Source organism: Capricornis sumatraensis, chromosome 6 (genome assembly GCF_032405125.1).
Source record: "Capricornis sumatraensis isolate serow.1 chromosome 6, serow.2, whole genome shotgun sequence".
Classification (NCBI taxonomy): domain Eukaryota; kingdom Metazoa; phylum Chordata; class Mammalia; order Artiodactyla; family Bovidae; genus Capricornis; species Capricornis sumatraensis.
Window position 1 is genome coordinate 23585423 of NC_091074.1, and position 12718 is coordinate 23598140.

Here is a 12718-nt window from a genome sequence, read left to right on the forward strand (position 1 = left end):
CCACTTGACTTCACATTCCAGGATGTTTGGCTTTAGGTGAGTGATCACACCATGATTATCTGAGTCATGAAGATCTTTTTGGTATAGCTCTTCCATGTATTCTTGCCACCTCTTCTTAATATCTTCTGCTTCTGTTGGGTACATACCATTTCTGTTCTTTATTGTGCCCATCTTTGCATGAAATGTTCTCTTTGTATCTCTTATTTTCTTGAAGAGATCTCTAGTGTTTCCAATTCTATTGATTTCTTTTCATTAATAACTGAGGAAGGCTTTTTTATCTCTTCTTGCTATTCTTTGGAACTCTGCATTCAGATGCTTATCTTTCCTTTTCTCCTTTGCTTTTCACTTCCCTTCTTTTCTCAGCTATTTTTAAGGCCTCCTCAAACACCCATTTTTATTTTTTGCATTTGTTTTCCATGGGGATGGTCTTGATCCCTGTCTCCTGCGCAGTGTCATGACCCTCCATCCATAGTTCATCAGGCACTGTATATATCAGATCTAGTCCCTTAAATCTATCTCTCACTTCCACTGTATAATCATAAGGGATTTGATTTAGGTTATTCATGAATGGTCTAGTGGTTTTCCCTACTTTCTTCAGTTTTGGTCTGAATTTGGCAATAAGGAGTTCATGATCTGAGCCACAGTCAGCTCTCAGTCTTGTGTTTGCTGGTTATATAGAGCTTGTCCATCTTTGGCTGCAAAGAATATAATCAATCTGATTTTTGTGTTGACCATCTGGTGATTTCCATGTGTAGAGTCTTCTCTTGTGTTGTTGGAAGAGGGTGTTTGCTATGACCAGTGCATTCTCTTGTCAAAGCTCTATTAGTCTTTGCCCTGCTTCATTCCCCATTCCAAGGCCAAATTTGCCTGTTACTCCAGGTGTTTCTTAACTTCCTACTTTTGCATTCCCTTATCCTATAATGAAAAGGACATCTTTGGGGGGTTTTATTTCTACAAGATCTTTTAGGTCTTCATAGAACCGTTCAACTTCAGCTTCTTCAGCATGCTGGAGCATAGATTTGAATTATTGTAATTTTGAATGGTTTGCCTTGGAAATGAACAGATATCATTCTGTCACTTTTGAGATTGCATCCAAGTACTGCATTTTGGACTCTCTTGTTGACTATGATGGTTTCTCCATTTCTTCTAAGGGATTCTTGCCCATAGTAGTAGATATAATGGTCATCTGAGTTAAATTCACCCATTCCAGTCCACTTTAGTTCACTCATTCCTAAAATGTAGAGTTACCTTTTCCTTCTTGGCTTATGAAGCTATTTTATGAGAAAGACATTCCAGTTTTCTTAGAGTTTGTTCTTGTCATACAGGGAACTTTCACTTTTATGGATTCTGAGCCAGTATTCTTTTGATTTGAAATTTTTTTTTGCATCTATGCTTAGAAAGACAAACTGAACTCCAAGAATTAATATTTAACTACATATTTCTCTAGTTCTTTTATTCACTCTGTCTTTTTGATCTTGAATTCTTTTGAAATTTATCTATGTCTAAGTATAATGTAGAGCTCTTTCTTAAATTGTTCAAACCCAATTTATTAAATAAGTCATCCTTTTGTTTTTTATTTGAAATGTCATTTTTATCATACATTTAATTATTTAACATTCTGAACCTGTCTTTTTTCTATTCTGTCTTTTGCCATTTTGTCCTGTGTTAACAAAGCTGTGTATTTTTTTTATTTTCATAATAGTTAACAAATATCCATAATAGGTTTCTCAGAATTTAAAAAATTATCTGGGAAAATTTATCCCCTTTATTTTTGCTGATGAATTTTTGTCCATTTCTCTCAGAATTTCCTTTTTGATGTTGTATTAAATTGATAGGTTTTTATAACATCCAGCCTTCCCAGCCTTTATAACACCTGTTTTTTACAAAACTTTTATTTTATTCCAAATAGCATGTGATGTTCTTATGTTTCTATTAGACAATTGTTTCATTAAAATATTGTTATACATATTATCTTTTACAATATTCTTTCTCAATTTTTTTAATTTCTATTAAATCAGCTAAAATTGTAATAATTGCACAAGATGAGCATTGTTTTCTTTCCCCAAATTTAATAGAGATAACTTTATTATGAAATTTGTTTCAGTAATGTTTGGAGGAAAACTAGTGCCCAAACTGGCTTAGTGAAGAAAATAATTGAAATACAGTCATTAAGAAAGAAACAATAAATTTCAGACCTAATTAATTCTATATGCCTTTTGGGACATGAACAAACACATTTGATGTTAAATAATATAAAAAGAACTGCTATAAAATGTCATTTGTTAAAACCAATAATTCCATATCTCTTGAAACATAGAAATTTTTAATGGCCAGGGTATATTAAAGTTGGTAGACTCAATTTGGAAAATCGTGTCCTTGAGTATAATGTTGCCTTTTGATTTTAGATACTTACTGCTTCTCATGTTAAGGAATTAAATTGTACTTTTAGTTAACTGAATTTTTTTTAAATGTATGCCTTTTTTTTATTATAAAAGATATCCACTTTAGTGTAAATATTTCTTTTCCTATTGAACACTATTGAAAATATCAGGTGTTTGTCTTTTATTTGACCTTTCAATGTGATAGTATAGTAATGGATTTCCTAATTTTAAATCTTTCCTGCATTCTGTGAATAAACCAAATTTTGTAATGTTTTTATGATATTTTATTAAGGATATTTTGTTCTGTGTTTATAAGTGAGATTGACCTGCAGTAGGTTTTGCTTTTGTTGTAGTGATGTTCTCTTACCAAATTTTGTTAGAATCATGCTACTCTTGTGATTTGTGATACAGTTTCATTTGTAATCGGGCTTCTCAGATGGCACTAGTGGTAAAGAACCTGCCTGCCAATGCAGAAGTAAGAAATGCGGGTTCAGTCCATGGGTCAGGAGGTTCCCCTGGAGGAGGCTATGACTACGCACTCCAGTATTCTTGCTTGGAGAATCCCATTGACAGAGGAGCCTGGCTGGCTACAATCCATAGGGTCACACAGAGTCAGACACAACTGAAGCGACAGCATGAACACTTCATTTGTTATCAAAAAGTTCTGGATACTTCAAAGCATCATAGGGTTTCATGAATAGCATGTTCTGTGGAAGGTTTCTGTATGGTAAATTGTTAACCTATTGGATGTGCAGGTTTAGATACAAGTTGCTGCTGTCTAGGATTATCAGAGGTTTTTTTTTTAAGAATATTCTTTTTTATTTTTTTGAGCTTTTATTTTAATTTTTTAAATTTAGATTTATTTTATTTTAATTGGAGGCTAATTACTTTACAATATTGTATTGGTTTTGCCATGCATCAACATGAATCCACCACGGGTGTACATGTGTTCCCCATCCTGAACCCCGCTCCCACCTCCCTCCCTGTACCATCCCTCTGGGTCATCCTAGTTCACCAGCCCCAAGCATCTGTGTCCTGCTTTGAACCTAGACTGGCAATTCATTTCTTTTATGATATTATACATGTTTCAATGCCATTCATTTCTTTGATTGCTAGCTTAGAGAGAGAGGGAGAGAGAAAATGAGAATGAATATGAGAGAGAGAGGAAAGAGAAGGTTAATTTGAGATACCCACATGGGGCTGAGATAGATCTCATGATTATAGAGAAAGCTGATACAATTGACATTAAACCAGATATCCTGATGGCTGGGATTCCTTCACAGTTTCACTCATGCAGTGTAAGTGGGCTTAGTTACTGCTTATATTCTTGTCCTCATTCTGCCCTGCAACTCAAATTCTAGGAAGAAGTTTACATTTTTATGTTAGCCTGAGCAATGTCTCTTTGTCTGACAGAGAAGGCAGGAGAGCTGGTTATCAGTTCTGTGCATTTTCCAGTTGCTTACAAGAAATCCCCAAAAGGAAATTGAAGTTATATTGGAAAAAGAGAATGAAGTGGATGCTAGATAGTCAAAATCTAGTAAGTAGCCCTTAAATGTGTACTCATGTCAGCCTCCCATTTAGGGTATGCCTTTTCTTACTCATTACCTAGTTTCAAATTTATAGCTTATCTGTATCTCTCTCTCTTTATTTATAAAAGTCTTCTATCCAGCCTTTTGCATGATTAGGCCTTCTCTAAGCCCAAGGGAAGAAAGGATTTGGATCAAAATCTGTAAAGATCCGTGAAAAGACTGAGCAACCTCCCAAGGCTTGAAATCTCAGGTTGTTATTTTAGGGGAAAAGAGGTGACATAAAACCAGAGAGACTGATTGCGTGGGTGTCTATGAAGTCAAGCTGCCTTGGTGGAATCCCTGCTCTGCCATGCATTAGCTGTGTGATGTCTGAAAATGTATTTGCATTATCTCTACCTCCATTCCATCACCTGTATAATGGGTATCATAAAAGTATAAACGTAAAGTGAACCGTCTATGCCAGTGAACTATGGTATGTAACAAGCCACACAGAGTTAGTAGCTTCAAACGACTGCACTGCTTTGGTGATGTTTCTGCAGTCTGGGCTGGGCTCAGCTTGTCCTGTAGCATTGACTGGACATGTCCATGTGTTTTCTGCCAGCTACCTACCTGACCGTGGCCAGCCTAGACCTTCTCCTTCCTGTGTCAGTCAACCTACAGTGTTTCCCTCTCTATAAAAATGGCCTTTCTTCCATGAGGATACTAGCCCAAGCTTCATTGCATGACATCTCAAGAAAGCAAGAAATCCCAAAGCAGAAGCTTTAAGTCTTGTGAGGCCTAAACCCAGAACTTTCTCACTCTCACTTTCATTATATTCTATTGGCCAAATTTTAAGACCAGTCCAGATTCACTATGCAGACTGGAATTTTCAGTATGGAGACTACACAAGGTCTGAATGTAAGGAGGCATGATTCCTTGGGAATCAGTTTGTAGCATCTTACTACAGGCACCTAGAGTAAAACTTCATAACCACATCATGAACACAAAATACATGTCATTAACAATAGTCACTAAGCATCCACTAAGACAATAGCTTATAGATTTTAGTCATCACATGACCTCTTTAAAGAAAGTGTTTACAGACGAGGAAACTGAGGCTGAGAGAAGTGATAGGATGTGTTTAGACTACATAGCTACTTCAAAATAAAATTCTGATGACAACCTTGTTCTGACTACTAAGCACATACTATTACGCACCACTGGAGTGCCCTCTGTGTTCACTCTGTGACAGCCTGATACAGGCTAGAGGCTAGGACAGTTCTGGTATAACTCACAAAATTATGAGCTTCATCTCAGGCAAGATGACTCTATTTACCTTCTCTTCCTCAACTCTTTTTTTCCACTTTAAGTTTTGATACATATTTGCAGTGTGTATTCTGTGAGGCAGATTTTGACAGAATGAAGAAGCTGTTGAGTCTTGTGTGATTTCTTTAGCTAGAATTATCTCCTTATCCTGTGATGAGCCCAGGGCTCTCTGCATCAGTGTTTCTTATGCTGTGCAATCATGAACTCGTGATCTTACTCTTAGGTCCATTATGTCTTTTAATGAGATTTTAATTTTTCACCTGGTGTTCTATTCTGTAGAGCTCAATGAGGATAGCAAAATATCATACTTTTTTGTGACTATAGGCACAAAGTCTAACACTCCTTAATTATCATCTGCAGCTCTGTACCATTGTGATGAGTACTTGATTTTATTTCTCCTAAAAATATGTGATTGCTCCTTTAAATATTATCTAGAGCTTTTTGACAAGTTTTCCTTTTTCAAGTAATGAGATTTTTTTCATCTGTGGTAAGAAAGAAGCTGTGATAATTAAAAGAATGTTTTTACAGATCATAGCTTTTCAAACAATATGTTAAAATTATTATTCTTTTTAAAGAATTTTCAAGATATTTAAATATAAGGATTTTATTATTAGACTATGGTTGCTGTTCAGAAAGGGAAATGGAAGTTTCTTAATTGTCATGTGATTTTAGAATAATTTATATTAATTATAACTTTAAGACATAATAGAAACCTACGTGATACCCCCTAGTGGGCATAATCATAATTTGAAATATATGCTAAGTACACTTAGTATGTATTTTCTAATTGATAAAGCATCACCCAATGTAAAAATATTTTTACATTGTTATATATATGGTAATAAAGATATAAAACATAGTGAGTAAGTACTGATTCAGAAATATTACTATAATTGTAAATATACATATGTGATTAAATAATTTACTAGGTGCAATTAAAGATTTGACTCTGAGCTTTGTTCAGAGCAGAGTGTCCTACAGGCCAGAGATGGGGCAATACCTTCTCCCTTTCCAGCTTCCCACTCTTCTCTCCCTTCTCCTCCATCTCTTTTACCTCATTCAAGTTCTGGTAAAAATAGTACAGAAAATATGACTAGAAGGAGTGTACTGCTTAGCCGGGGGTACCGTAGGGATATTGAGAAGAAGGTAAACCAATCAGAAAGACCAAAAACTACAACCAGCTCAGAAGTCCATTGATGAGACAATGGACAACCTGATATTTGATAAAATGGGATATTATTCTGAATCATGAAACAGAATTGAAAACATCAACAATTAGACTAGGTTAAATTGAAGAAAGTAGGAAAACCACTAGACCATTCAGGTATGACCTAAATCAAATCCCTTATGATTATACAGTGGAAGTGAGAAATAGATTTAAGGGCCTAGATCTGATAAGGCAGAGTGCCTGGTGAACTATGGACAGAGGTTCGTGACATTGTACAGGAGACAGGGATCAAGACTATCCCCATGGAAAAGAAATGCAAAAAGGCAAAATGACTGTCCGAGGAGGCCTTACAAATAGCTGCGAAAAGAAGAGAAGCGAAAAGCAAAGGAGAAAAGGAAAGATATAAGCATCTGAATGCAGGGTTCCAAAGAATAGCAAGAAGAGATAAGAAAGCCTACCTCAGTGATCAATGCAAAGAAATAGAGGAAAAGAACAGAATGGGAAAGACTAGAGATCTCTTCAAGAAAAATAGAGATCCCAAGGGAACATTTCATGCAAAGATGGGCTTGATAAAGGACAGAAATGGTATGGACCTAACAGAAGCAGAAGCTATTAAGAAAAGGTGGCAAGAATACACAGAAGAACACACAGAAGAATACACACAAAAACAAAAAAGATCGTCACGACCCAGATAATCATGATGGTGTGATCACTCACCTATAGCCAGACATCCTGGAATGTGAAGTCAGGTGGGCCTTAGAAAGCATCACTACGAACAAAGCTAGTGAAGGTGATGGAATTTCAGTGGAGCTATTTCAAATCCTGAAAGAGGATGCTGTGAAAGTGCTGCACTCAATATGCCAGCAAATTTGGAAAACTCAGCAGTGGCCACAGGACTGGAAAAGGTCAGTTTTCATTCTAATCCCAAAGCAAGGCAATGCCAAAGAAGGCTCAAACTACCGCACAATTGCACTCATCTCACACGCTAATAAAGTAATGCTCAAAATTCTCCAAGCCAGACTTTAGCAGTACCTGAACCGTGAACTTACATATGTTCAAGCTGGTTTTAAAAAAGCAGAGGAACAAGAAATCAAATTGCCAACATCTGCTGGATCATGGAGAAAGCAAGAGAGTTCCAGAAAAACATCTATTTCTGCTTTATTGACTATGCCAAAGCCTTTGACTGTGTGGATCACAATAAACTGTGGAAAATTCTGAAAGAGATGGGAATACCAGACCACTTGACCTGCCTCTTGAAAAACCTATATGCAGGTCAGGAAGCAACAGTTAGAACTGGACGTGGAACAACAGACTGGTTCCAAATAGGAAAAGGAGTACATCAAGGCTGTTTATTGTCACCCTGCTTATTTAACTTATATGCAGAGTACATCATGAGAAATGCTGGACTGGAAGAAACACAAGCTGGAATCAAGATTGCCAGGAGAAATATCAATCACCTCAGATATGCAGATAACACCACCCTTATGGCAGAAAGTGAAGAGGAGCTAAAAAGCCTCTTGATAAAAATGAAAGAGGAGAGTGAAAAAGTTGGCTTAAAGTGCAACATTCAGAAAACGAGGATCATGGTATCTGGTCCCATCACTTCATGGGAAATAGATGGGGAAACAGTGGAAACAGTGTCAGACTTCATTTTTTTGGGCTCCAAAATCACTGCACGTGGTGATTGCAGCCATGAAATTAAAAGACGCTTACTCCTTGGAAGGAAAGTTATGACCAACCTAGATAGCATATTGAAAAGCAGAGACATTACTTTGCCAACAAAGGTCCATCTAGTCAAGGCAATGGTTTTTCCAGTGGTCATGTATGGATGTTAGAGTTGGACTGTGAAGAAAGCTGAGCACTGAAGAATTGATGCTTTTGAACTGTGGTGTTGGAGAAGACTCTTGAGAGTCCCTGGGACTGCAAGGAGATCCAACCAGTCGATCCTAAAGGAGATCACTCCTGGGTGTGGGTGTTCATTGGAAGGACTGATGCTGAAGCTGAAACTCCAATACTTTGGCCACATCATGCGAGCAGTTGACTCATTGGAAAAGAGCCTGATGCTGGGAGGGATTGGGGACAGGAGAAGAAGGGGACAACAGAAAATGAGATGGCTGGATGGCATCCCTGACTCAATGGATGTGAGTTTGAGTGAACTCAGAGAGTTGGTGATGGACAGGGAGTCCTGGCGTGCTGTGATTCATAGGGTCTCAAAGAGTCGGACACAACTGAGCGACTGAACTGAACTGAGTTGAAAGAAGCCTTATATAAAATTGCTCATATTGCATCATTCAGTTCATATGGAAGTCTACAACAAGTTAAAAAAAAGTGAATCTGGGTCACAAAAGTATTAGAGCAGAGGCCACTTGTAGGGATGGCAAATGGGGTTTACTGGAAAAAAGCAAGAAGAAATTATTTTCAAATGATGATAGTTTTATATATCTTTATAGTTGTTTGGATTCCACATGTGTATAATGAAATTAAGACATTTAATATATATTGACTTCATTGTAAATTGTATGTAGGTAAGAATACTGGAGTGGGTTGCCATTACCTTCTTCAAGGGATCTTCTCAACCTGGGGATTTAACTTTGATGGGTAGTGAAGACAGACGATGTGTGTAAAATTCCTACTACTTTTACTTAGCGACAGTGTTTAAGACACACCTGTCACTACCTTTCCTTCCGTAGTCAATGGAGAATAGGGGTGTGAATGGGTGTGTTCAGTGTGCAAATAGTAAAATACTGGCGTTCCCACCACAATCCAGCAAAATGCCATCTGCTCCGAGGCTGTGCACTGTGCAAATATGACTTTCACAAGAAGAGCAGAGGTTAACTTGAGTGATGGTAGATATCACAGAAGTGCTAGAGGAGAAGGTGGGCTAATTACTGAGACCCCAATGGCACTTACAATTTTCCAGGAAGGGAAAGAGGAGTCAGGCTCACGAGGTGACCTGTCGTCATGTGCTAGGGAGAAGGGGTAGAGGTTACGGACATAGGCCAGCGTTTGCCTCTAACATGAAAATTATAGAAGGACGACGAGGCGCTGGTGAGGAAGCACTGGTCAAATGTCCATAAGTGCGCTTAATGTAACCATCAATTTTCTAAAACCTTTTTTGATGTGGGATTGTCCAGTAACTGATATAAGCTTTCTTGTGCTGAAAAGACAGAGAGAGCTGGTGCAGGGTTATCTTCTTAGAACCAAAGATGGCTTGTGTCTCTTTACCTATGACCCATTTTTCCCAGGTCTACTGGAATATAAAGGGGAGAAAATAATACTGAGGATAGAAAAGTGATTTCTTAAATTCTTTCTTTTTTTCTCCAGACATGATTTATACAGAGGGTGAACAATGGAAAGAGTATGTGTATCCTAAGTCTGGGTCCAACTTCTGGATACATTACACATATACTTGTGTCTGACTCTTTGCAACCCCATGGACTGTGGCCCACCAGGCTTCTCTGTCCATGGAATTCTCCAGGCAAGCATATTGGAGTGTTTTGCCATTCCCTTCTCTGGGGGATATTCCCAACCCAGGGATGGAACCTGTGTCTCTTCCATCTCCTCTAATGGCAGGTGGATTCTTTACCACTGTGCCCCCTGGGAAGCCCCATAAGTGGAGATACTATGTAAATAATAAACATATTGCATCCCATTTTAAGCCAACTAATATTCAGTGTAGTATTAATAGTGTCTTAATATTCTTTATCTGGTGGCAAACCTGAAGTCATTTTAGGGTTGCACATCCCTTGAACAACGTGGGTCGGGCAGACCTATATTGGAAAAGTCTCGAGCTAGGGTCCAGATGTAGTCTCTCCCAGACAGCCAGGATCCCCTAGAAAGCTGAGTGGGTGGACTCTTTCATTTTGTGGCATCAGGATGCTGCTGCTGCTGCTGCCAAGTCCCTTCAGTCGTGTCCGACTCTGTGCGACCCCATAGACGGCAGCCCATAAGGCTCCCCCGTCCCTGGGATTCTCCAGGCAAGAACACTGGAGTGGGTTGCCATTTCCTTATTGATGGTTAATTGTTAATCTGTGCTGGAGTGGAACCAGCAGTATTAAGGACAAGGAGAGCAATAGTAGTTACAGTGTAACAGCCGCTGGAATACACAAGTAAAAATGCTTCTGCATCAGAAACTCAGCAAGACCTGCCACTTAATGTGAGTTTCCTCAGAAGCAGACTCTTAGCCTAGAATTGAAATGTACGAAATTTGTTGAGAGATTCAAGGGAAAAGAATGGTTGTGGGGAAAAGAAGCCTTCAGGGTTCATGTACCCTTTATATTCAAATCCCCACCATTAAATGATCTCCTTGGTTAGTCTCTGACAAATAATAATAATAACAATATAATAAAAACACTTTGCACCATTGAGAGAATTTCCATGTTCAGTTTACTTCCACCTGTCTTCTTGTATTATCATCATGAAGGATTAGCTTGGCAGGAAACAGAGGCCCAGAGGACTCAGGTTTGGCTAGGGAACAAGAGTGGAAGAGCTCAGTCCACATCTCATTAGAGTACATCAGGGCTTTTCTGAATTAGCCTGTTATTTTTTATAAAGCACATTTTAAAATTAAATTGAATGTTTTTCAACATATGAATATCAACTGTACCAAAAATTTATGTTTACTGCATCAAAAATCCAGATGAACAACAAAACCCTCTTATTTGTAGTGAGCTATCTGCTTCTCCGCCATGGACTTGTCAATGGTCTTTTTATGAAGGTCACTTAAAATCTCTTACCTACAAATTAAGATTCTTGGAGATGTTCCATACTGCATATTGCCTTTTAAAGAGATTATCCGATAGTCTGTTTCCAACATTTCATGACTCTTTTTTTTTTTTCTTTTTAAATGAATTTTTACTGGAGTTTAGCTGCTTTAAGAAGTTGTGTTCATTCCTGCTGTACACCAAACTGAATCAGCTACATGTATACATATATCCTCTCTTTTTGAGATTTTCTTCCCATTTCGGCCACCACAGAGCATACTCACTTCCTCCACATTTGTGTACACAGTTGATGTGCTTAAAATGCAAGGGGCTCTTTACTTATTAAATTAGGATTTAGCCTCTTGTGGTCAGAAAATGTAAATTGCACACTTTTTACATTTTGTAGTTTATTATTTTTTTCTATAGCCCCACTTCAGCAAGCCATCTCGATCTTGCCTATAGTAAAACTAATATTAACATTTTCATATTTTCTACTCACTTTCCTAAATAATAAGAGCAAAATAATGAAATATACAAATTAATTCACGAACACTGCTATGATATAAAAAACACAGACACTGTGAGCACAGAACATTTTGCCTGAAAATCAACAACACTTCATGTGGGGGCAAAATAATCGCTCATCATTTGATAAATTAAAGTCAATATGCAGCTTAAGAAAAGCTAATGTCCCATCGGGAGCACATGAAATAAGAACCAAGAAATGCTCATTTCTGTATATCAGTATTTTGGCACGTGTTGTATTATTAGATGTAAAAAGTTTGTGACACTATCAAATTGGATTACCTTTGCAAAACAACAGACACACAGCTGAAAATCCAACTCTGTTCTTTCAGTCTTTATAAGTTTGGATTTTGTCTTGATGAAATATTACACACAAAGAGAACATATTTAATTGTCTAATATTATTTTTATCTTTTTTAATTTTCAATTTTTATTTATTTAAATGTATACTTATTTTGTTTCCTTGAATCTAAGAGATTTTATCTTTTCAATAGCTGTTTATTACTTTTATATAACAGAAGTATTTAATGTTTATGTTTTCTTTCCTTTCCTTATCTTTGGCATTTAATGTTTATTATACCCATGGTATAGCAGGCAATCTCTTTTCTGATTCATAGTAAACTTTTCTACTCCCTGGATTATAATTGTCTTTTGGTTTAAGATAACCTGCCATCTTTGTGAATTTTTGCTTGTTATATGCAGATAGTTCTCTTTCAATTAGAAATAAAAATGCCAATATATTATATATTCATTGCCTCTTTATTACGTTGACTACCTTCTCTCCTATCCATTTTTAATCTTTGTGAATTTTTCCTTTGTGTTTATGCATGGTTTACTCAATCAGTTCCCTCACTGTATTTTTATTTTTCAAGATTGATTACATATTTTATTATTTCTGTGTGTAAGTCACTCATGTCTGACTCTTTACCACCCCATGAACTGTAGCCCACCAGGCTCCTTTGTCCGTGGAATTCTCCAGGCAAGAATACTGGAGTAAGTTGCCATTTCCTTTTCCAGGGGATCTTCCCAACCCAAGAATTGAACCTTCTAATTAGTTTTAATTATGAAAGTATGTTGTTTATTTATTTTCTTTAGCAATCTTTTTCT